Source organism: Mus caroli, chromosome 8 (genome assembly GCF_900094665.2).
Source record: "Mus caroli chromosome 8, CAROLI_EIJ_v1.1, whole genome shotgun sequence".
NCBI lineage: Eukaryota > Metazoa > Chordata > Mammalia > Rodentia > Muridae > Mus > Mus caroli.
Window position 1 is genome coordinate 24549597 of NC_034577.1, and position 23220 is coordinate 24572816.

Genomic DNA, 23220 nt, shown 5'->3' on the forward strand with positions numbered 1-23220 from the left:
CTGGTAGTCTTGGGTTCTATAAGAGGGTAGGCTGAGCAAGCCAGAGGAGGCAAGCCAGTAAAGAAAATCCCTCCATGGCTTCTGCATCAGCTCCTGCTTTCTGACCTGTTTGAGTTCCAGTCCTGACTTCCTTTGGTGATGAACAGCAGTATGGAAGTGTAAGCCGAATAAACCCTTGACTCCCCAACTTGCTTCTTGGTCATGATGTTTGTGCAGGAATAGAAACCCTGACTAAGACACTGGGGAATTAGCTCCTTTCTGGGACCATATCAAACCATATCTAACCTGCAGCCAAAAGTATTACTTAGATTTGTCTACTGAATTGAGAATTATTAAGAGTAATCTTAGAGTCTGTTTATTATAACTCCTCTTTAAGACAACAGCAGTCTGCATGTGATAGGCAACAGATCTGAAACACTTTCATTCATAGAAAACAAGTCGAATGCACTGAGGAGTGAGTTACTGGTTTCAGTTGAAATGTTTGTATATTGAAAATTAAATCAGTAGGATTCTGCAATTAGACACCAGATTATGATAATAGCTTAAGTTAAAGAAAGTATAATTTTAGCATGTGTCCTTACCTGTCCTTAATGAGAAATAAAGATCTCCTCCATATGCAACTGGCATGTGGAGATGAATATTTACTCTAGAAACCATATATTTATTTGGAATAACTTATCTTTAATCCAGGATAAATGACACAATTAGAAACTTAGATTTAAATTTTGTAATAAAATATAACCAAAACATGGGAATGAGAGAGAAATAAAATTGGCTGTCAGTGGCTTTGCATATGTATTCGAATAATTATCACAACTTACATTACATAATCTTTTTGGACTATCAAAGTACCAGGTATTTTCGTAGTTTCAAGAAGAAATATTTCAGTGATTAATAATGGAAATAATAAAAATCAAATGTGCTTATCCCTAGCAAAGGAATATTAAATGTACCACAACATATTTACCCCAAATCAATTAAAAAAAAAACCAAAGGTTGGGGAAAGGAAAAATGGGGAAAGAGGGGGAGAAACAAAACAAACAAACAAAAAGAAGGAAATGATATGAGTAGAAATCCACAGAAAGATGTACAGTTAGGGTAATGAGCACTTGAAGAGACTGGAGAGTGTAACCTTAACAACAGGAGTCACACATTTGCATTGTAACTTTACAAATGTGTTCATAATACACATTCTTGGCATGTCTGTATGAAAAGTTGTTATTCTTCTATACAATGAAAAAATAATTTGGCAAGGTTTATAAATTTTAAATGTTCACATATAATTATTGTTTCTATTTTTCTTGAAGTCTGAACACTGCATGTTCTTAAACATACATGTTTGTGTGTTACTACACATTGCTTTTTAAGAAATTAAAATCTAGATACCATTCAAGAGTGATTTAAAGATAAACTAGTCAGTAAGTTATTGTACAAATATGGAAAGAATGCAATGTTATTAAATACTGTGTGGTAACTACACGTGCATATACCTGTATATTTCATTATAGATGTATGTATGTATACATAAGAAAAGAGAAATATTTAAAATCATATTTCATTATAAAATAATATATAATGTATTCAGTATAGTATAATTAATTAGAAGCCTAAACACATGTGCTTATGTGTTTGTATATTTGGGTGTGTGTATATATGTAAACATATATGTTAAATGTTAAGATAAGACACTTAACTCTTATAACAATAATTGCATTGACAATTTGACAATTTTGGGGTAGTTGGGAAGACTGGAATGGAGAATACCCTAAAACTATAATTTACTGCTCTCTATGTTGCTGAATGTTTAAACTTTTAAAAGATATTCACATTTTTTTCATGAAATATTTAAAGCAAGAAAACTCTGTTTTAAGAATAACTTCATAGTGACAATCAAAGAACTAAAACCTGGGTGTTTTTCAGATGGACAGCCAGTTCTCTGCCTGCTGGCTGCTACAGGCAAATCCCTTCCACCCTCACCATCTTGCTTAATTAGAACAGGAGGAGGCAGCTGGAGGCTGGAGGCTTGATCTCCATGTGTGTCACATTGTAGGAAATATTGTTTGTAGGTACCAACAATGAGCATGGGACTGAATCCTAAGAGGTACACAATGCTGGGTCTGTATGATTTATTATTCAGTTACAACCTCGAAAGAGAGAAATAAGACCTCGTTGTCAACCCTGATTTATAATCTCTCATTTTGCAATTCAATAAACAAGTCAGGTGGGCGTTGCTAAAATCTGGTTATGGGTTTTGCCAAAGAAGTGTAATTATATTTGTGTTCAAAGTTCCGATTTCATTCCTTTCATGTGATTTTCAGGCCTTTCCTTTCATTTAATTTTTATTTACGTATTTCCTTCACCTACTCAGACCTGAGTGGCAGGAAGTTGACTGCTTAATATTGCATCCATTTTGCCTCTTCATGTATTCTTTGCTTCAATGCTGTGCTTCTTCACTGCACTAGAAATAAGCCAGTTGATTGCAATTTCCACCCCTCTCCAACACTAATCTCTGTGAGCTGCAGAGCCACTGATGGCCTCATACAGAACGTAAAACCATATCCTCTACATCTGGAGATGAGAGAAATAAGAGTTCAGAACAAACTTCATTTAAGTTGGTAATTTAGCTCTGCATCTATTTAAGAAGATCAACAGAGATAAAGATGGAGCAGAGACTAAGGGAACAACCAACCAATGTCTGCTCCAACTTGAGACCCATTCCACGTGATGCAGCCAGTCCCTGACACTATTAATGACACTCTGCTATGCTTGCAGACAGGAATCTAGCATATCTGTATCCTGAGAGGCTTCATCCAACAGTGGATAGAGGCAGATGCAGAGAGCTACAGCCAAACATCAAGTAGAACCCAGAGATTCTTTTAGAAGAGTGAGGGATAGAAGTCAGAGGGGTCAAGTACACCACAAGAAAATCCACAGAGTAAACTAATCTGGGACTGTGGGGGATCACATACCTGGAGCAGCAACCAGGGAATACGTAGGAGCTTGAACTAGAACCCCCACATATTTGTAGCAAATGTGCAGCTTGGTATTAATGTGGTTCCCCTAACAAGTGGAACAAGGGCTGTCCTGGTATCTGTTCCCTGCCATTGGATCTCCTTTCACTGGATTACTTGGGCTACCTAGTTGGGCCTCAGTAGGAGAGAATGTATCTAGACCTGCTGGGACTAGATACCCCAGGGTGGGGTAGTACCCAAGGGGGCTCTCCTTCTCTGAGGAGGAGAGGGGGTGATGAGGGGATGGATTTCTAAGCTTAGGACTGGGAGGAGAAGAGGGAGGTGACTGTAATTGAGACATAAAGTGAGTTTTAAAAAATACATTAATTAATTTAAAAAATAGAGCCATAGAAATTACATTTAATCTTATGAATATTTACATATTTTTAGTATTGATTCCATTCAGTAATTTTCTTAAAGGTGAAAAAAAACAAAGAAAACAAAACCTGGGAAAAAACATTTGACATGGAGACAACTATAAGGAAGACTTTGTAATATCAAAAGATAGACAATACACACTCACACAAGTGCACACATGACCATGCACAGACCCTTAGCATTACACTTGTGTGTTCCAGGTGTCTCTGTAAACACTACAGCCTATAGAGTCATTACCCATAGGAGGCAAGAAGGTAGTTTGGTTAAATGCTATTCAGTAGCCACTGTTGGTTCAAAATTTTAGAGTCTGCCCCTGAGTAGTTTATTTTTGGCATATTTAAGCACAACACAATGTGGTGGAAATACTTCCTGGTGTTAAGTAACTCAATCCCATGTACATGATAAAGCTTAAGGCCTGACTCCTCCTTTAGAGCTGTGCACCATGGTGTGAAGGTTTTAGCACCTTAACACCTTGATGGTAGTTCTTATTCTTTTGTGTCCCTTTCTCCAAAGAACTGTTGCTGATTCTAGACTGCCCAGTCTCATTAAAATAAAAAAAATTCTGGCATTCTGCATTAGAGCCACCTACAGTGCCATTGTCTGTATAGATTTACATGCCCAAATAAACATGAATGTGGGCTCATTCCAGTCATTTTTTAACAAAAAATTCTAAATAACACTTTATAGTGCATAAGATTTATTGATGGCATTATGGAAACTAGATCCACTGTTTTTTTCTGGGTGTTTTAAATGCTCAGAAAGGTGGCTGTTTGCCTCTCTTAAGGTCATAGTATAGAAGACCACCATCATCTTCTCACACTGCCATGAAAAAAATATTGAAGTCTGAGAAATTTACTCCTGGTTCTTGGTACTGTATATTTGAGATAAAGCAAGTTTGGTGTTTCACGAGGTCTGCTCTAGGCTTCTAATCTAATAAGTACCTTATTCTGTGTCCTAAGTGGAAGAGGAATAACTTTTCCACTTTGTATGCCACAAAAAAAGAGGGTGAGGGGAACGAGGTGAGAATGGCTCACCATAAGAAAATTTCCCCCAGATCATGTTGCCCCATTGGTCACCAGAGATAATTGGGCAAATCTGGCTAGCTAGGCAGACATTACCTTCCTTCCCTACAGTTACATATCCAACCCTTCCAATGCATCTTCCTCATCCTTCTTCAGTCAATGGAAGTAGGCTTTCCCCATAAAGACTTTCACAGTCTAGCCCATGAGTCATCTCTGCTCCTACACTAGAAACCCTAATAAAGCAGTAAAGTTACAGCATGAATATGGGTGGTGGCTCAAGCCTTCAAAGCATAACCACATTCCCACATTGCATGAATGTGCATATATATATATATATATATATATATATATATATATATCCCCCGAATTCACCTTGACAGTTTTCTAAATAACATGAATAATATTCTGGATGGCTGAGGGAAGGTACCCAGGCAAGTAACACCTATGCCAAACCTCCAGCCACTGACATCCCCATCAGAACAGGAGATTTGGTACAATTGATGAACCTATGTTGGTGTATCATTATCACTCAATACCCATGTTTAGCTATACCTTAGCGTGTTTTGGGCTACGGAAACAAATTGTCATCAGTCAGTTAGCTTAGAAAGAGCTGAAACTTTTTTCCAACAACTGGGGATTCTAAAAACTCCAAGGTCAAGGTAACAGCAATGTTTACATAATTATTCAGTTCTGGTCTGATACATTCTAAGGATTTACACAAGTTTATAATTACCTGTGTCTACTATTGTAGAACCATAGACAGTAATTTCAGTACCCTAAAAATCTACTTTATTCCTCCTATGCATCATTTCTTTTATAATCCCTAGCAATTGCTGATGTTTTTACTATATCCATAATTTTGTCTTTTCTAAAAAGTCATATAATTGGAATATTATAGTTTGTAACATTTTTAAACCAGCATATCACTTAGTAATATATATGAATTGATAGTGTTTTCTTAGTAGACGTCTATATGTTTTATTAATATACTTAAATATTTATTTGATATCACCTTTATTTTTATTTCTGTATCTGCTTCTCTCATTTGCATATAATCAATCATCTATATCTATCAATCATCCTTAATTCAGCCTATCTGCATAAGCCTCTGTGTTCATGGTTTAAAATATTGATTTCATAGAAACAGAATGAAAAATGAAACCCATACAAACCTAAGGACAAACAACATTAAACAAAGTTTAATATCTGTTTCTGATTAAAAGAAAACTTTCTTAATAATTTAAGCATAAAAGAAATCCTTTCAGCAAAATACAGATCTTCCAGGATTCCTTAAGAGGCAAAAATACAAACTTTATAATTTTTTATTAGATATTTACTTTATTTACCTTTCAAATGTCCCCTTTCCTGGTTTCCCTTCCAAAAACCCCCTATACCCTTCCACCTACACCTGCTCACCAACCCACCCACATCTGCTTCCTGGCCCTGGCATTCACTACACTGGGGCATAGAGCCTTCATAGGATCAAGAGACTCTCCTCCCATTGATGACCAACTAGGACATCCTCTGCTACATATGCACCTGGAGCCATGAGTCTCACCATGTGGACTCTTCGATTGGTGATTTAGTCCCTAGGAGCTTTGTGGGTACTTGTAAATTCATATTGTTGTTCCTCCTATGGGGCGGCTAACCCCTTCAGCTCCTTGGGTACTTTCTCTAGCTCCTTCATTGGGGACCCTGTTCTAAGTCCAATGGTAGGCTGCCAGGATCCACCTCTTTATTTGTCAGGCACTGGTGGAGCCTCTTAGGAGACAGCTATAACAGACTTCTGTCAGTAAGCACTTCTTGCCATCCACAAAAGTGTCTGGGTTGGTGACTGGATAGGGGATGGATCCCTAGGTGGGGCAGTCTCTGGATGGTCATTCCTTCAGTCTCTGCTCCACACTTTGTCTCTGTAACTCCTTACATGGGTATTTTGTTCCCCCTCTAAGAAGAATTGAATTATTCACACTTTGATCTTCCTTATTCTTGAATTTCATGTGGTTTGTCAATTGTATCTTGGGTATTCTGAGCTTCTAGGCTAATATCCACTTATCAGTGCATGCATATCATGGTGTTCTTTTCTGATTAGGTTACCTCATTAGGATGATATTTCCTAGATCCATCCATTTGCCTAAGAATTTCATAAACTCATTGTTTTTAATAGCTGAGTAGTACTCCATTGCATAAATGTACCACATTTTCTGTCATTCCTCTGTTGAGGGACATCTAATTTCTTTCTAGCTCCTGGCTATTATAAATAGGACAAAAAAATCTGTAAGGCAAATAACAACTTTAAACACTTCCAGTCATTGCAATACTGGCACTAGTAGCAAAATGAATGAGACAGGAAAAACCAATAGAAGTGATGCAACTTCAAACAAAGTAGCAACAGTACTCCTATCTGCAGGTAGCATGTCCCTATAATTCCAGGTAAATCATTCTTTGCTGCCTTTTGCCTGAGCTATATATCATTTCTTCTTCTTTTTTTGTTATTGGATATTTTCCCCACCTCCTGGAAACTTCCTATCCCATCCTCCCTCTTCCTGCTTCTATGAGGGTGTTCCTCCACCCACCAACACAACCCTCCAGCCCTCGATTCCCCTACCCTGGAGTAATCTATCAAGCCTTCACAGGACAAAGGGCCTCTGCTCCCAATGATACCTGACAAGGCCATCATCTGCTACATATGCAGCTGGAGCCATGTGTACTTCTTGGTTGATGGCTTAGTCCCTGGTAGCTCTGAGGGTCTGATTGGTTGATATTGTTGTTCCTCCTATGGTGTTGCAAACCCCTTCAACTCCTTCAGCCCATTTTCTAACGTCTCTATTGGGGACCTTGTGCTCAGTCCAGTTGTTGGCTGCAAGCATCTGTCTCTGTAATTGTAAGGCTCTGCAGGGGCTCTCAGGAGACAGCCATATCAGGCTCCTTTCAGCATGTACTTCTTGGCATCCACAATAGTGTCTGGGTTTTGTTAACTATATATGAGATGAAGGTGGGACAGTCTCATGATGGCTTTCTGCTCTACACTTTATCCCCATATTAGCTCCTGTGAGTATTGTGTTTCCCTTCTAAGAAGACTGAAGTACCCACACTTTGGCCTTCCTTCTTCTTGAGCTTCATGTGGTCTGTGAATTGTATCTTGGGTATTAGGAGCTTTTAGGCTAATATCTACTTCTCAGTAAGTGTATACCATATGTGTTCTTTTGTGATTGGTTTACCTCATTCAGGATGATATTTTCTAGTTCCATCAATTTGTCTATGAATATCATGAATTAATTGTTTTTAATATTTGAGTAGTGCTCCATTGTGTAAATATACCATATTTTCTGTATCCATTCCACTGTGGAAGGACATCTGGGTTCTTTCTAGCATCAGAATATTATAAATAAGGCTGCTATAAACATAGTGGAGCATGTGTCCTTATTACAAGTTGTAGTATCTTCTGGGTATATGCCCAGGAGTGGTATAGCTGTTTCCTTTGGTAGTACTATGTCCAGTTCTCTGAGGAACCACCAAACTGATTTCCAGAGTGGTTGTACAAGCTTGCAATCCCACCAGCAATGGAGGAGTGTTGTTCTTTCTCCACATCCTCGCCAGCATGTGCTGTCAACTAAATTTTTGATATTAGCCATACTGACTAGTGTGAGGTGGAATCTCAGAGTTGTTTTGAATTGCATTTCCCTGATGACTAAGGATGTTGAACATTTCTTGAGGTGCTTCTTGGTCACTTGATATTCCTGAGTTGAAAATTCTTTGCTATCTCTGTACCCCATTTTAATACAGTCATTTGATTCTCTGGAGTCTAATTCCTTGAGATCTTTGAATATATTGGATATTAGCCCTCTGTTGGCTGTAGGATTGGTAAAGATCTTTTCCCAATCTGTTTGTTGCTGTTTTGTCCTATGACAGTGCCCTTTGCCTTACAGAAGTTTTGCAATTTTATGAAGTCCCATTTGTCAATTCTTGATCTTAGAGCATAAGCCATTGGTATTCTGTTTAGGAAAATTTCCCCTGTGCCCATGTGTTCAAGGCTTTTCCTAACTTTCTCCTCTGTAAGTTTCACTGTATCTGGTTTTATGTGGTGGTCCTTGATCCACTTGGACTTGAGCTTTGTACAAGGAGATAAGAATTCAGTTTGCATTTTTCTATGTGCTGACTGCCAGTTGAAGCATCTTTTCATATTAATAGTCTTGGAAAGATCAGGAGTTCAAGGTCCATGCCTAAACATAGTAAAAGCAATACACAGCAAACCAGTAGCCAAAATCAAACTAAATGGAGAGAAACTTAAAGCAATCCCACTAAAATCAGGGAGTAGTCAAGGCTACTCACTTTCTCCCTATCTATTCAATATAGTACTTGAAGTTCTAGCCGGAACAATTAGACAACAAAAGGAGATCAAGAGGATACAAATTAGAAAGGAAGAAGCCAAAATATCACTATTTACAAATGATATGATAGTATACTTAAATGACCCCAAAAATTCCATCAGAGAACCTCTAAAGCTGATAAGCAACTTCAGCAAACTGGCTTCATATAAAATTAACTCAGACACATCAGTAGCCTTCCTCTTCACAAAGGATAAACAGACTGAGAAAGAAGTTAAGGAACCTTCACAATAGTCACAGATAACTATGGCATGATTCTAACCAAGTAAATGAAAGAGCTGTATCATAAAAACTACAGTTCTCTGAAAAAAGAAATTGAAGAAGATTTTAGAAGATGGAAAGATCTCCCATGCTCATGGATTGGCAGGATTAAAACATCTTGCCAAAAGCAAACTACAGATTCAATGCAATCCCCATCAAAATTCCAAATCAATTCTTCATAGACTTAGAAAGAGCAATGTGCAAATTTATTTGGAATAACAAAAACCCAAGATAGTGAAAACTATTCTCAACAATAAAAGAACTTCTCGGAGACTCACCATTCCTGACCTTAAGCTGTATTACAGAGCAATAGCAATAAAAACTGTATGGTGTTGGTACAGAGACAGGCAGGAAGATCAATGTAATAAAATTGAAGACCCAGAAATGACCCCAGACACATATGGTCACTTAATATTTGTCAAAGGAGCTAAAACCAACCAGTGGAAAAAAGACAGCACTTATATCCATTCCTTATTATATTTCCCTTTTTGCATGTTGATGTGATGAATGATGAATACTAATTGTTTTGGTAGAAGTATGAATTGAGCATCAAAAATTCATATGCAGGCCAGGGCTACCAAGAGTTTCATCTTCAGTCTAAATTTATTGTTGACCTTGTTTACAAGGCATGAATCTCCTCCTGCAGTACTGAATTCTTTTTATGCATTGTTCGGTGGTTTTATTAATATTTAGGTGGGTATTGTCACAATTGTGTTCATTAGAAATAAGGTCCATAGTTTCTCTTCTTGCATTTTGTTTATGTGATTTTTGCATTAGGGTTATGCCACCAACCAAAAAATGAGCTAGGAAAATGTTCTTCTGCCTTTATCTTTGAGAATACTATAGAGAAATCACATACAGCCCTAAATATATGGTGCGATTTACCAGGAAACATATTTAAACCTGGTATTACCTTTTCATATGAAAATTACTATTTCAACTTCAAATGGATATATTCATATTTGTAAAGGACTTTTTGGGTGCTAGACAAATGGATTAACAGTTTTGAGCTCATACTGCTCTTGCAGAAGACTAGATATATTTCCAGTCCACATTCCACAGGGATCAGAACCGTATATAAGTCTTACTCGGTGAAATCTGGTGTCTACTCTTTTCATGGGTACCTATAATTACACAAATGCCAATCCATATATACATAAATTTTAAAACTTAATGTCCAAAAAGCTTATTTACACTTTCTGTTCTTAGATTGGGTTGAGGCATTCTCACTGCGTCTTCTAAGGAATAAGCTTTTTTTGTTCATTATTTTTTCTCTATTCCTTTGCCTTTTTCAAGTTCATTAATTCTTTATCCATTTTTATTTTCTTCTTTTTACTCTGAGTTTTCCTATTTTCTGTTAATGTATGTCATTTGCTGCCATAATATTCCACGTTTCCCACAGATTTTGTAAGTTTCACTCCTCTTTGATTTAATCCAAATTTTAGACCCTCTGCAATTTCCTTTTCAGTCCATGTTATTTAGAAGTGTGTTACTTAATCTCTAATATGTGAGGGATATCCTAGCTGCCTTTATTTATAGAGTTCTATTTTAATTTCACTGTGATCTGAGCATCTAATAGACATTTCATGATTTTTCTTCTCTTAAACATGTAGTATCTCTTATGGTCTAGAAGGTGACTTGCATTGCTCAATGTCCTTCATGGACAGGATAGTAATGTGTTCTGTTGTTTGAAAGAGATGTTCTACAGATCCATACTGTGTTCAACTGATGGCTGGTGCTGTTGAGTTTAACTATGTCCTTATGGGTTTTCTGCATATTAAACAGGCCCATTTCCCTTCACAGACTATTGAGGTATCTAGCAACAGATGCACGTGTTAGACATTGTAGTTCTGTTAGATTTTGGGTCACCTGTCAGAGCATCATCGTTAAGTGTATGCATATTAAGGATGGTTTTGTCTCATGGAAAAATGATATCAGAGTTAATTTGCAGTACTCTTCATATCCAGAATGTATCAAGATTAATCCATGTACTTCCTTTAATTACTATTAGCTTTTACTTTAAATCTGAATGTGTCCTTATATTTTTGGTGTGTTTTTGTTGAAAGTGTATTTTTTTATTATAAATCATGTGTATGGATTTATTAAATTGGAAATTTTAGAAAATGATTTTTAAGTCATTTTATTTGTTTATATTTCAAATGATATCCCCCTTTCTAGTAGCCCCTCTACAAAGCCTTCATCTTATTCTCCTCTTTCCCCTCCCCTTTGCCTCTATGAGGGTGCTCCTCCACTCACTCACCCACTCCTCCCTCACCATTCTAGTATCTCCCTATACTGGGGCTTCAAGCCTCCAGGGATCTAAGGGCCTCCTCTCCCATTGATATCAGATAAGGCTATACTCTGCTATATATGTATCTGCAGCCATGGATCCCTTCATGTATAATCTTTGGATGGTGGTTTAGTCTCTGAGAGTTCTGGGTTAGTTAATATTGTTTTCCTTATGTGGTTGTTTAACTCATGACCCACTTTAGTAATAGCTAATTTAGTTGGTGCATTATAGCACTGAAATGAAAAAGACTCGTTAGTAACTGGATTAATACACATCATATCTGTTCCTGTTTTCCATTTGTTGACTTTGCTCTTTACTAATATTATCTTATAATATTAATTTACTATAATAATATTCCTTTTCCAGTTTGTGCTGTGTTTTTGTGTGTCTGTATGCATGAGTTTGTTTGTATGCATATGCATGTCTATGTGTGTATGTGTTTGTTTCTGTGTGATTTTAATTGACCATTTTCCACATTTCCTTTCTCCCTTCTTAGAACATGAGTTTTCTTTCTTTTCTTTAAAAAAAAATTGCAGTTGCCCTAGAGTTTATAATATACATTTACAGTGAATCTACACTGCATTCCAAACAATAAATATTGTTTCATTGGCAATCTGAATCCTTAATATGACATAGTATAGTCTTCTTTCTTTTCAACTATATCCTCGTTATCATTCAGCGACTTGTGCATAAGCATGCATGTGTAGAACAATATCTATCTACTATCTATATCATTATCCCTAGTAATTTTTGGATTAGCTGTTAAATCGTTATGAATGCTAAAACTTAAATTGCAGTCACTTATTTATATTCAAATGCTCTTTAACTCATTTATAGACCCAAGTTCCTATTATACACATATATACTTTTATAATATATCTAATTTTAAAGCTATCCTCCCAACTCTATTTTGATAGCAACAAAGGCTGTCAAATTATGTTGACTTGAGAAAAAAAATTTATTTATTTCTTTATCCTTAAAGTGTGATCTAACAGAGGAAATGACTTCGGGGTGCTATTTTTTTTCTTGTTTTCAATATTTTAAATGTATGCCCTCATTTACGTCTTGCCTGCATGGATTCTGAGGCATCAGACATAATCCTTAGATTTCCCCTTCCATAGCAAAGGTGCTATTTCCCCTGTGGCTTATTTCAGAACCATTACTTTGCTTTTCATTTTCTGTAATTTAAGGTGATGTGCTGGGATTCCATTTGTATAGTTCATCTTCTTTCATGTCCTCTGTGCCTACTGGGGTCTAGTGTTAATTTGATGAAACTCTCGGTCATTATTGTTTCAAATCTTTTTTTTTTCTTTTCTTTTCTTTTCTTTTTTTTCCTGCTGTTTTACTTTGTGCATCATATGCTTTCTGCAGGTCTCCTAAAATCTTTGAATATTCTGTTTGTTGTGGGACTTCCCCACCTTATTTTTCTTTGCTTTTCAATTTTGTGGACTCCTGTTGAGCTATACTCAAGGTCAGAAATGCTTCCCTTAGCCATTTCCAGTCCACTAACAAGACCTTCAAAGGTGTTCTTCATTTGTGCTGCCGTGCTTCTGGTGTCTGCTATCTCTTTTTGTCTTTTTTGGAATTTCTACCCCTCTCCTCACACTACTGTTCTGTTCTTCCTAATCTCTAAGGCATACTAATTACTGTAGTTTTAAATCCTGCCACATATGAAGTTAAGGTTTGCTCTCTTTCCTTCTAGCTATTTATTGCTCTTGTATTTTATGCATATCTTATAGGAAAATTCTTGGTAGCTAGGCATAATCTAGTGGCATAATTATCATCAGCAATGTGGTATTGGTCTTACCTTATGTTTCAGTGTTATAATAAACCTAGTTCTCTAGGCTGTAACCCCCGTACCAAGCTGCTCACATCTTTTGTCTCCTTATGTGAGAGGGGATAGACAGACAGCTGAACATGGGGAAGAGGGTGGAGCTGGGTATCTCCCATACCAGATCACATGGGCTCTGATATATTCCAGATTGAGTAAGATTGCTTTTTTTCCAGGCAGACCCCCCTAAAATTTTTAAAACATTTTAAATATCCTATACTATCATATACTATATCTTAAAATGTTTTTATTTACCTTTCAAACTAAAATTAAAAGGTAATAACATTTTCAATACTTAAGATATAGATAAGATAGAGTAACTGTGGGAGCTGAGATGAAAGGATGGGCTATCTAGAGACTGCCATACCCGGGGATCTATCCCATAATCAGCCTCCAAACGCTGACATCATTGCATACACTAGCAAGATTTTGTTGAAAGGACCCTGATATAGCTGTCTCTTGTGAGGCTATGCCAGGGCCTAGCAAACACAGAAGTGGATGCTCACAGTCAGCTATTGGATGGATCACAGGGCCCCCAGTGGAGAAGCTAGAGAAAGTACTCAAGGAGCTAAAGGGGTCTGCAACCTTATAGGTGGAACAACAATATGAACTAACCAGTATCCCCAGAGCTCATATCTCTAGTTGCATATGTATCAGAAAATGGCCTAGTCGGCCATCATTGGGAAGAGAGGCCCCTTGGTCTTGCAAACTTTATATGCCCCAGTACAGGGGAACGCCAGGGCCAAGAAGTGGGAGTGGGTGGGTAGGGGAGTGGGTGGGGGGGTAGGGTAAGGGGGAATTTTGGAATAGCATTTGAAATGTAAATGAAGAAAAAATCTAATTAAATAAAAACAATAATTAAAAAAATACAGGAGAAACATGTAGCTAAGCTAGCTTTTTAAAAGTTTGCAAATTGAGTTATTTAAAATGCATGTTTTCTTTAGAGTTCTTTAGGAACTCTAATTAGTGTTCCTGATTATTTTAATTTAAGTATAATAATCATATTACATATCACATATAAATGTTATATCAAACATAAAGTACATTTTTAAATCATGAGGTGTGGGATGAATGTCTTACCTTTTAAGAACACTCTCTTGTCTTCCAGAAACCAGGACTCAAAATCCAAAGCTTATATGACAGTTAACAGTAGTCTGTACCTCCATTCTCAGGGTATCTGATGCCTCTTCTGCCCTCTGTGGGTACTGTACACATGTGGCACAGAGATATACATGTAAGCAAAACACCCATTTATATAACATAGGGAATTCGATGCCCCAGTGTAAGGGAATGCCAGGGAGGGAGGATGGGAAGGAGTGGGTCAGGGAGTACCCTCATAGAGGCAGGGAGAGGGGGGATGGGATAGGGGGTTCCCAATGGGGAGACCTGGAAATGGGAAAATATTTGATGTGTAAATAAAGAATATCCAAGAAAAATAAATAAATAAAATATATAAAGGGAACATAAAAACAAAACAAAACAAAAAACAAACAAAAACATACCAATAGTTAAATCTTAAAAAATATCATACTGGGTCATCATGGTTAGTTTCTTTTCTATGATCTAAGTGTATTTACAAGCCATTCATCTCTCCTAAAGTCAGCTGCTCTGTCCATTTCTGATACATCTATATCAGTCCCTAGCAATAAACCTTCCTAGCTATGATGGGCTTTATAATAATAAATAATGTATAGTCACTCACATGTAGAAAACATGATGCTAGACCAACAGAAAGAACTGTGAGCGAGAAGTCCTGAAAGTTTAGTGCTCTGCAGAGGCTGACTGTGTACAGCTTCAATGACTGTGGAGAGTTTGCAATGTTTTAAGTTCAAACCTAATTACAATTTATTATAGATAATTTTTAGTCTACTAAATAGTCCTTGGCTCCCTCCTCTTTGTCAACCCTACCATGATGTTATTTGTGGACCTAAAATTTTGACACATAGATTTAAGAAAAAGAAAAACTTTTAGAATATATTAACAAACTCCTAGTCAGCTACCCATCAAAGGACTAAGAGTATTGTCTGACAGAGTACAAGGCCTATCACTGAGTTCCCTCATCGTGCTATAACCCATCTAGCTCTCTGGTATTGTTACAACCCTTTGTTGTCTTACTGTAGAACCTCCATGAGACTTTATGGGTATAACTCCTGGCAAACCTAGGGGACTTAATCTCATAAAAACCTCCCTGACTTCTGTTTTCCACAATGTGTCTTCCTCCTCTTCTACAACAATCCTTGAGACTTAGTTGTATTGTCTATTGGAACTGGGATCCACAACTCCGCATTTTGGTTGGCTGTGGATTTCTAGTCAGTCTTCATCTGTTGCACCAAGTCTCATCAACATTGCAACTTAAACATTGATAGACATGGCAATATGAACAAGGGAAAGCCCCAAAGCCTCAACCCTATACAAAGAACTACAGGCAACTATGAGATGCTGACAGTATGAGAAATAGTCTTCCCTGGAAAAGAGAACACAAACTGGTTATCCAACACAGAATGGTCAACCTTAAAGCATACATATGACACACAATTCAGGGAAGGTGTTCGGTGCCTTGCTTGGTATCATCAGAGAAGCTTCCTCCTGCATCAGATGGGAGTAATACAGTGACCAAAGCCCGCTATTATGCAGAGTCTGAGAGGTTTTGGGACAGTCAATACTAACTAGGATGTCCTCCCGTCAAATCCCTCTTCTCAGGGCTCAGGGAACTCTTCAGAAGAATAAGCAGAATGAGTGTAGGGGAGAGGGGATGGAGGGCACCAAAGGTACAAGGCCCTCTAAATCAACAGAATTGATACAGATACACATATTAACTTGAAGAGACCAAGGAAGTGTGCACAGGGCCTGTATGGGTCTGAACCAGATGGGGTCCTAGAAAGGAAAAGTAGACAGATCCTCCATCCCTAACGCAGAAGCTATCTCCAAATGGTATGGACTTGCAAATGAAATCTGAGTTTTCCCTAAGGAAGTCTCATTGGGCAAACTGCTCTTAAGGGTAGGCTGCCTGCCTAGTGGCATCTTTGAATTTTCCTCCTCTCTTGATGTCATATCAGGGTTTTTCCTTTTTCTTTATTTTGTTTTCCATTTTAGTTTTATTTTCCTTAAATACATTTTGACCCCACAGATCCTTTGTGTATATATCATAGCTTCTAGTTTAGTGCTTTTATGGGATTTCTGACTGTGGAAACAAGTGAGTCTCTGTATCTATGTTTGTTTCTCATGCCATTTCTTGGGCTCTTTTCTTCCTGTTTGTTGTATCCTATTCCAATGGATTAGCCTTTATTTTACCTTATAATATTCTATTTTATTGTTATCCCATAGAAGCCTGTTTGCTTTATAAGTAGAGATAGAAAAGGGTTGGATCCAGATAGGAGGGAAGGTAGGGAAGAGTAGAATAAGGGATGGAAAACGTAATCAGGATATATTATATGAAAAAACATATATTTTAATTTAACAAATAAAAAGAAAACACAACTACTAATATGATAAATAAAACAAACAAATGAACAAAAGGCATACATACAAGTAACATTATAAAGACTGAGTAGGTCATATATATATATATATACACACACACACATATATATGTATATATATATATATATATATACACACGTGTGTATGTGTGTGTAATCCATATATATATATATATATATATATATATATATATCAACTATTAATAAAAAACATAAACATGTTCACAGGGAACAAAGAGATGGGAAAATGTATGTAATTATATAATATGAAAATATCAAAGAATGTTTTTAAAATCCTAAAAAACTATGTCCATAATAGAGCAAGAAACCTGGGATAGCCTCAGCCAATATTCTCAGACCATGTTCACTTCAATTTGACTCTTACCCTAGCCTTCCAAATTAAAGTAATAACAGTTAAAACTGAAATTTAGTATAATAGCCATACATACATACATACATACATACATAGTAAGTATACTAAATATTTAACTATTACCATATTTTTTATTATAGTCATTAATGAGGGACTACTTTATAAGCTTGATGTTTTTAATCAGAAAACTATGACAGAGAGGAAAAGTAATTTGTATGAGGTCCCGTGGCTGCAAAAGGGCAGAGGCATGGGTATGGTGAACTCCCTGTTCCACTCTTTTTTTTTAAATTGGGTATTTATTTCATTTACATTTTCAGTGTTGTCCCAAAAGTCCCCCACATGCTCCCCCACCCACCCACTCCCACTTCTTGGCCCTGTCGTTCCCCTATACTGAGGCATATAAAGTTTGCAAGACCAATGGGCCTCTCTTTCCACCGATGGATGACTAGGCCATCTTCTGATTCATATGCAGCTAGAGACATGAGGCGGGGGGGGGGTACTGGTTAGTTCATATTGTTGTTCCACCTATAGGATTGCAGATCCCTTTAGCTCCTGGGTACTTTCTCTAGCTCCTCCATTGGGGGCCCTGTGATCCATCCAATAGCTGACTGTGAGCATCCACTTCTGTGTTTGCTAGACCCCAGCATAGTCTCACAATAATGGATGCTCTAACCAGTTACTTTCTACTCTGATTTTATCATAATCTTCATCAGAACAAGATGGACAGGCTGTTTACTGTACCACTATAGGGAAACACTATCTACTTTGTAAGCAGTACTCTAAAATGTTGGTCAACACACAGCACACAGAACCATTTATGTATCTGTCTCCCCCTTCTACTACTCCCTTCCAGTATCCCTTACCTGATTAGCCCTTCATTTTTCTACAAGCTTCCCCAACAACTTCTGTGAATACGGCTTTCTTCCTCTAAGACATCTTATGACAGAACTGTAGTAAGATACATCCTGCTTGGGATTACCAAATCAATATCATTGAACTTGAGCTCTTGGTTAGCAACAACTCTCTATATGCTTCCCAAAGAGTTTTCCAAAGGTTGAACTTGTTCCTAGACGTAAAATAGGTAGGTAACAAATCCAAGTTAGGTGTTTGTATGATGTTCTTGAGGGGGGGGGGGGGAATCTATCATATAAAATGAGTTTTAGGAAAATATTTGGAAATAATTTATGAGGGTGAATAGGCATACCTCAGACTATGAATTCGATTGCAGTGTAGTAGGTAGCTGTTTGCAGATGAAAAGGGACAGTGGCCAGGTATCCATGTTAATGAAAATTTCAACTAAACTTCCTTTGCTTGAGGTCCGCAGAGAAGATGAATGAAATGATTTGTACTTGTATGAATATGCAATTTCGCAATTTTCTGGTTCAACTGTGATGCAAATTACTGACAGTTTTAAGAGTGATTTAAAAGTATGATCATCAAAATTCTGAGAATAAATCAAATCCAGTGATCTGAATAACAATGAGTCTACAGAGGGAGCGTCCTGCTTTCATGGGCTTGCTTTCATTTTGCAGACTGCCCACTTGTGTACATTTCTAAATGTGATCCCTATATACAGAAGGCAAAACCAAGGTCAGACAGGGATGATGTTCCAGATGACAGACAATGTGGGAAGGAGCACACCAGTTCCATCTTACAGCAGCCTGAAGCACATTTCCATGAAAAAGAGCCGGGGCAGAATGAGACAGCATTACTGATCTGATTTCTTCTGTTTTCTGTTGGCTCTGCAGTCTATATGAATCCAGTTTTAGACAGTGAAGAATACACTGTCAGAGAGGGAAAAGTCATTCTTCTGATGCATGCATCACAACATACACCCATCATACGAACAAGCGCAACTGCACATAAAAACTCATACCAAGAAAACAACACAGTATTTAAGACCTACCATTCAATGAGTCCAGTCTCTTATTCAGCTGTGGCGTTATTTAAGAAAGTGGGTGTAAAACTATGCCTTCATATCTACAGCATGAGTGCTATATTTTGGACATTATGGTCCATGCTGAACACGAGGAGGAGGGATCAGAAAGACAGAAAACTCGCTGAGACTCATCAGAATCCACTTCCTGGTAATGAACTAGTAACTTGACCCACATGTGTACAGATGTGCCCTTTCAAGGAGCCAGTAGATATCCAAAGGCTGCCCTGTTTCTGCTAAGGGTTTCCTGTTTCCCAGAAAACTAATGGTCTTTGTGGAGAAAAGAAATAGTTCCTTGAATTAGCAGAAATGGTTTCTTGGAGATAATATAACTACAAGCAATTTTCAGATCAATTTGCATAATATTCTCCTTCATGCAGCTTCTCATTGCTTCTCCACTTGACTGCCCTTACAATTAAAACTTTTCTTCTAGGGCTCCTGCTTCCAGTGGTTAGGAATTAAGTCATCTCCCATGTAGGTGAATGATTAGCCGTTCTCTGGCCACAGGGAAACTTCTCATTCGGAAGTCCTACCTCAAAGCTGGCATAAGAGAGGGATAAAAGCATGGGTCACAGAACCAATTCTGTAATCCTGCTTAGCAAGTTAATCAAAAGCTTCAGGATCCAAACTTCAGGAATTCTTTCAATGCCATGTCTCTTGCAGCATGATTTGATATGAAGGATAATATGCAAATTTGATACATATGCATATTATTCACTTTAATTGTATTTATCTATTTTGAAGCAAGCTTATATTTGCCTACAACCCTTGGTGTACAACCCTGAATGATGCTAAACTCTTGATCCTTTCTTCTACCTTTATAGTTAGGTATTAAAATCATGTGCCACCATATTTCATGTCCTGTTTATATAATGCTAGGATCTAAAGTCAGGAGCCTGTAAGTGCTAGGTAAGTACCCTACCAAGTAAACTATAATTTTAACTACTTATAATACTATTCATAATAAATAGGATTTACAACAGTTTATTAACTAAATACAATAAATCAACTCCACACTAAATTGTACATTCTCTCTCTTCCCCCCAATTTCTCATATTTTATTTTCTGGGAATGCTAAGTGTAGGATATTGGGACTTGGGCAAATGCTATATCCCTGACCTGTATGCCTGCACTCATGTTCTTATTTAAGGGAGTATATATAACTAAATCAGAGGGGGTGATAAAACTGTGTTGGAACCCTAATCTGCTTAATTTTTAGCATAACTTTTCTAGAAGAAGCTGTCATATTACTTTTGATCCCACCAGGTTTCCTCATATTAAAGTCAAAGCAGCACTATTTGTCTGTTTATCTTCAACTACCTGCTCCTCTCTATTCAACCCAAATGACAAGTCCCAGGCTGATATTAGACAAATACTCTTTCTGAGTGACCATCTTTCTTGAATTTGCCCAACCAAAATTCATTACCTTTGTGACTTAATTTCAAACGTAGAACATTTGGTTCCTTCACTAAATAGGCCACCTTCCCAAAAATAGCTCCCATCTTTATGTTCTTAACTGAACTCTGTCAATTAGGACATTATTTTCCTCCAAATTCTTCATCTTTGAATTAGGGTTTTTCTTGACTTTCTCTTATTTTTGTACGCTAACAGGAATGCTATTCTCTAGGGGATGGGGAAGGTGGGGTCTTACTTATCTTCAGGGGATATGCCACAAGATATTTTTCATGGAGAATTGTCTGATCCATTTTTGTATACAAGAAGTCAGCTTAACCCTTTATGTGCAACACTCACTGATTATTGAGATGAATTTAGATAGGGTCTGTGCTGTGTCAGTCTATTATAGAATGTTGCTGTTCCCTACAAAATAGGGGGAATGAAAGGCCAAGAAAAAGATAAGAGCAAAGATCCAATCAATTGTTTCTGCATTCTTGGATATGACAAGACTTAGTTGTATTTTTTTTAATGCTTGTTATTCCAACATACACTGACCACAGTCTGTCACTCTCTTCCTCAGAGACCAGGCAGTAAGGAAAGAGTCAAACTCTCTCTGATGGAGAAGCAAATTAGCACACAGAAAAGCAAACATGTCCCAGCTCATTATGAATTGTTAATGTCCTGTTTACTGCCGAAGCTGTCACAGAAAACAAGAGAGTCTGCTAAGTCAATAATTTATTTCGGAGTGTGGAATTAATTAGAAAGACAATTAAATAATTGTGAGAAAGGAAAAAAAAAAAGATGTGTTTGGGTGGTTTGTTTTTAAAACTCAGGGATGATTTACATGGTATTTGGGTATTGCCTAAGGGGAACATGGAAGTCAGAGGCAGAAATGGAATCAACTTTCTAGATGTTTCTTCATTAAAAGCTGTTGCTAAACTCTTCCTTCTCTGGACTCTGTTGAACACATTGCAGTTAATTGCCCTGAAGCTGAAGAACGTTGAGACAGCTTTTCCCTTCAGGTAAGGTCTAGTGAGCAAAGCTGTTCTGGCTTGGATTTATTTTACTCTACTTGGAGGTTATTCAGTCACTCGAATATTCTCAGTGGATCTAAAAGAAATGTCATGCCACGTTAAGTATATTTCATAGAAACTTTATAAGTATCATGCTACTTCATAAATAAGAGTAAGGAGTCAGACTTAGGTAGAAATTAAAACCAAAGCCTTCCAGTTTCTGCACATTAGTGGTAACCTAATTAATAAGGAGAAATTGGGACGTAATTCTTCATAACAAATGGACCTGCTTTAATGAGGACTGCTCATGTGACCCACTGAACGCAACACAACTAGATCAGGTGGCACTGGCAGTTCTATAAATGTCTACTGGCAACTTTGCTGCTCAGGGTTAGGGTGAATAGCTATTTTGAAGGGAGCCACCAAAATTGTTTTAAGAAGTCTTATATTCACAAGATGAAACTGTGATCATTAATTTTGACTGTCAAGTAGCTTGGACTGAAAAAAACTTAGGAGACTAAAGGATAGCTCTGATGATTGCATCCCTGTGTCTTTCCAAATAGGACTATTATCGGGTATTAATAGTACCACTTTAGAAGCCCTGGAGGCTTGTATGAGGAGAAATCTGCAAGCCCCAGCCTTCTACTTCCTGGCTTTCTGTCTTGCCTCCTTGCTCTGTACTCTTCTTGTCCCCAATATGACAGAACACACCCTATGAAACCATGATCAGACACAAACTCTCTAACCTTAAATTGTTTTGATCAAGTTTTTGTCTTAGGATTAAAAAGCAAAACCTGAAACGAAAGCAGCAAAAATATTGATTGCCAAGTGGAGTTTTTTTTTCTTTTGAAAAAAAAAATCATTACAGAGAAATCTATAGGCATAAGAAATTAAATCTTGAAAAAGTACCTTCTTATTCTAAATCTAACAATGTGCCACTTTCAAGACTCCTTTCCTTTACTGAAAATTATTTATTTTCCTGAGCTCTTTACTTTCTGTGGTCCACTGGACTCAATGAAGGAGCACAAAAAAAAAAAAAAAAAAACCAGCAGAATTCAGTTCAGATGTGGTTTCTTCCCAAGATAGTATTTGCACATTTTTATACTCATCATCCATACCCTTGTCCCATTATCTTTTTTTTTAATTTTTAATATTTTTATTACATATTTTCCTCAATTACATTTCCAATGCTATCCCAAAAGTCCCCCATAGCGCTCCCCACTTCCCTACTCACCCATTCCCATTCTTTTGGCCCTGGCATTCCCCTATATTGGGGCATATAAAGTTTGCAAGTCCAATGGGCCTCTCTTTCCATTGATGGCCGACTAGGCCATCTTTCGATACATATGCAGCTAGAGACATTATCTTGGAAGGGATATCTCTGGTGTTCTCATTCTTGGCCGTCTTTACTGTCCCTCCTCAGGCACAAGTCATACTCAAGATTGGAAATGTTCCCCACTCCAGGTTGCAGACACCCACAAGAACAGCTGAAGGTTCGAGAAGAAGGAGAGTAGTGAGCAGGCAAGCAAGTTACAGAAGAGAAAGCTGGTTACTCAGGCTGAGCTGGGGCCTGTTACCTATTTCACAGGTGAATGGCAGAAAGAATGAACAAATAGATAAATCAGAGCTCAAAGGGAAGGGAGGGGCATGAGCTCAAGTTTGTACTCCTGCCGGACCATTAGGGCATATGCAAGTAAGAAGCAAAGAAACGAGCCTACTGCTGGCAGGAATCCAGAAATCCCAGCTATGAGGAAAATAAGGGTACAGAATATAGACTCACATAATTGGAAAAAGGATCAGATATAGTCTCTCTGTCTCTGCCTCTATCTCTGACTTTGTCTCCCCT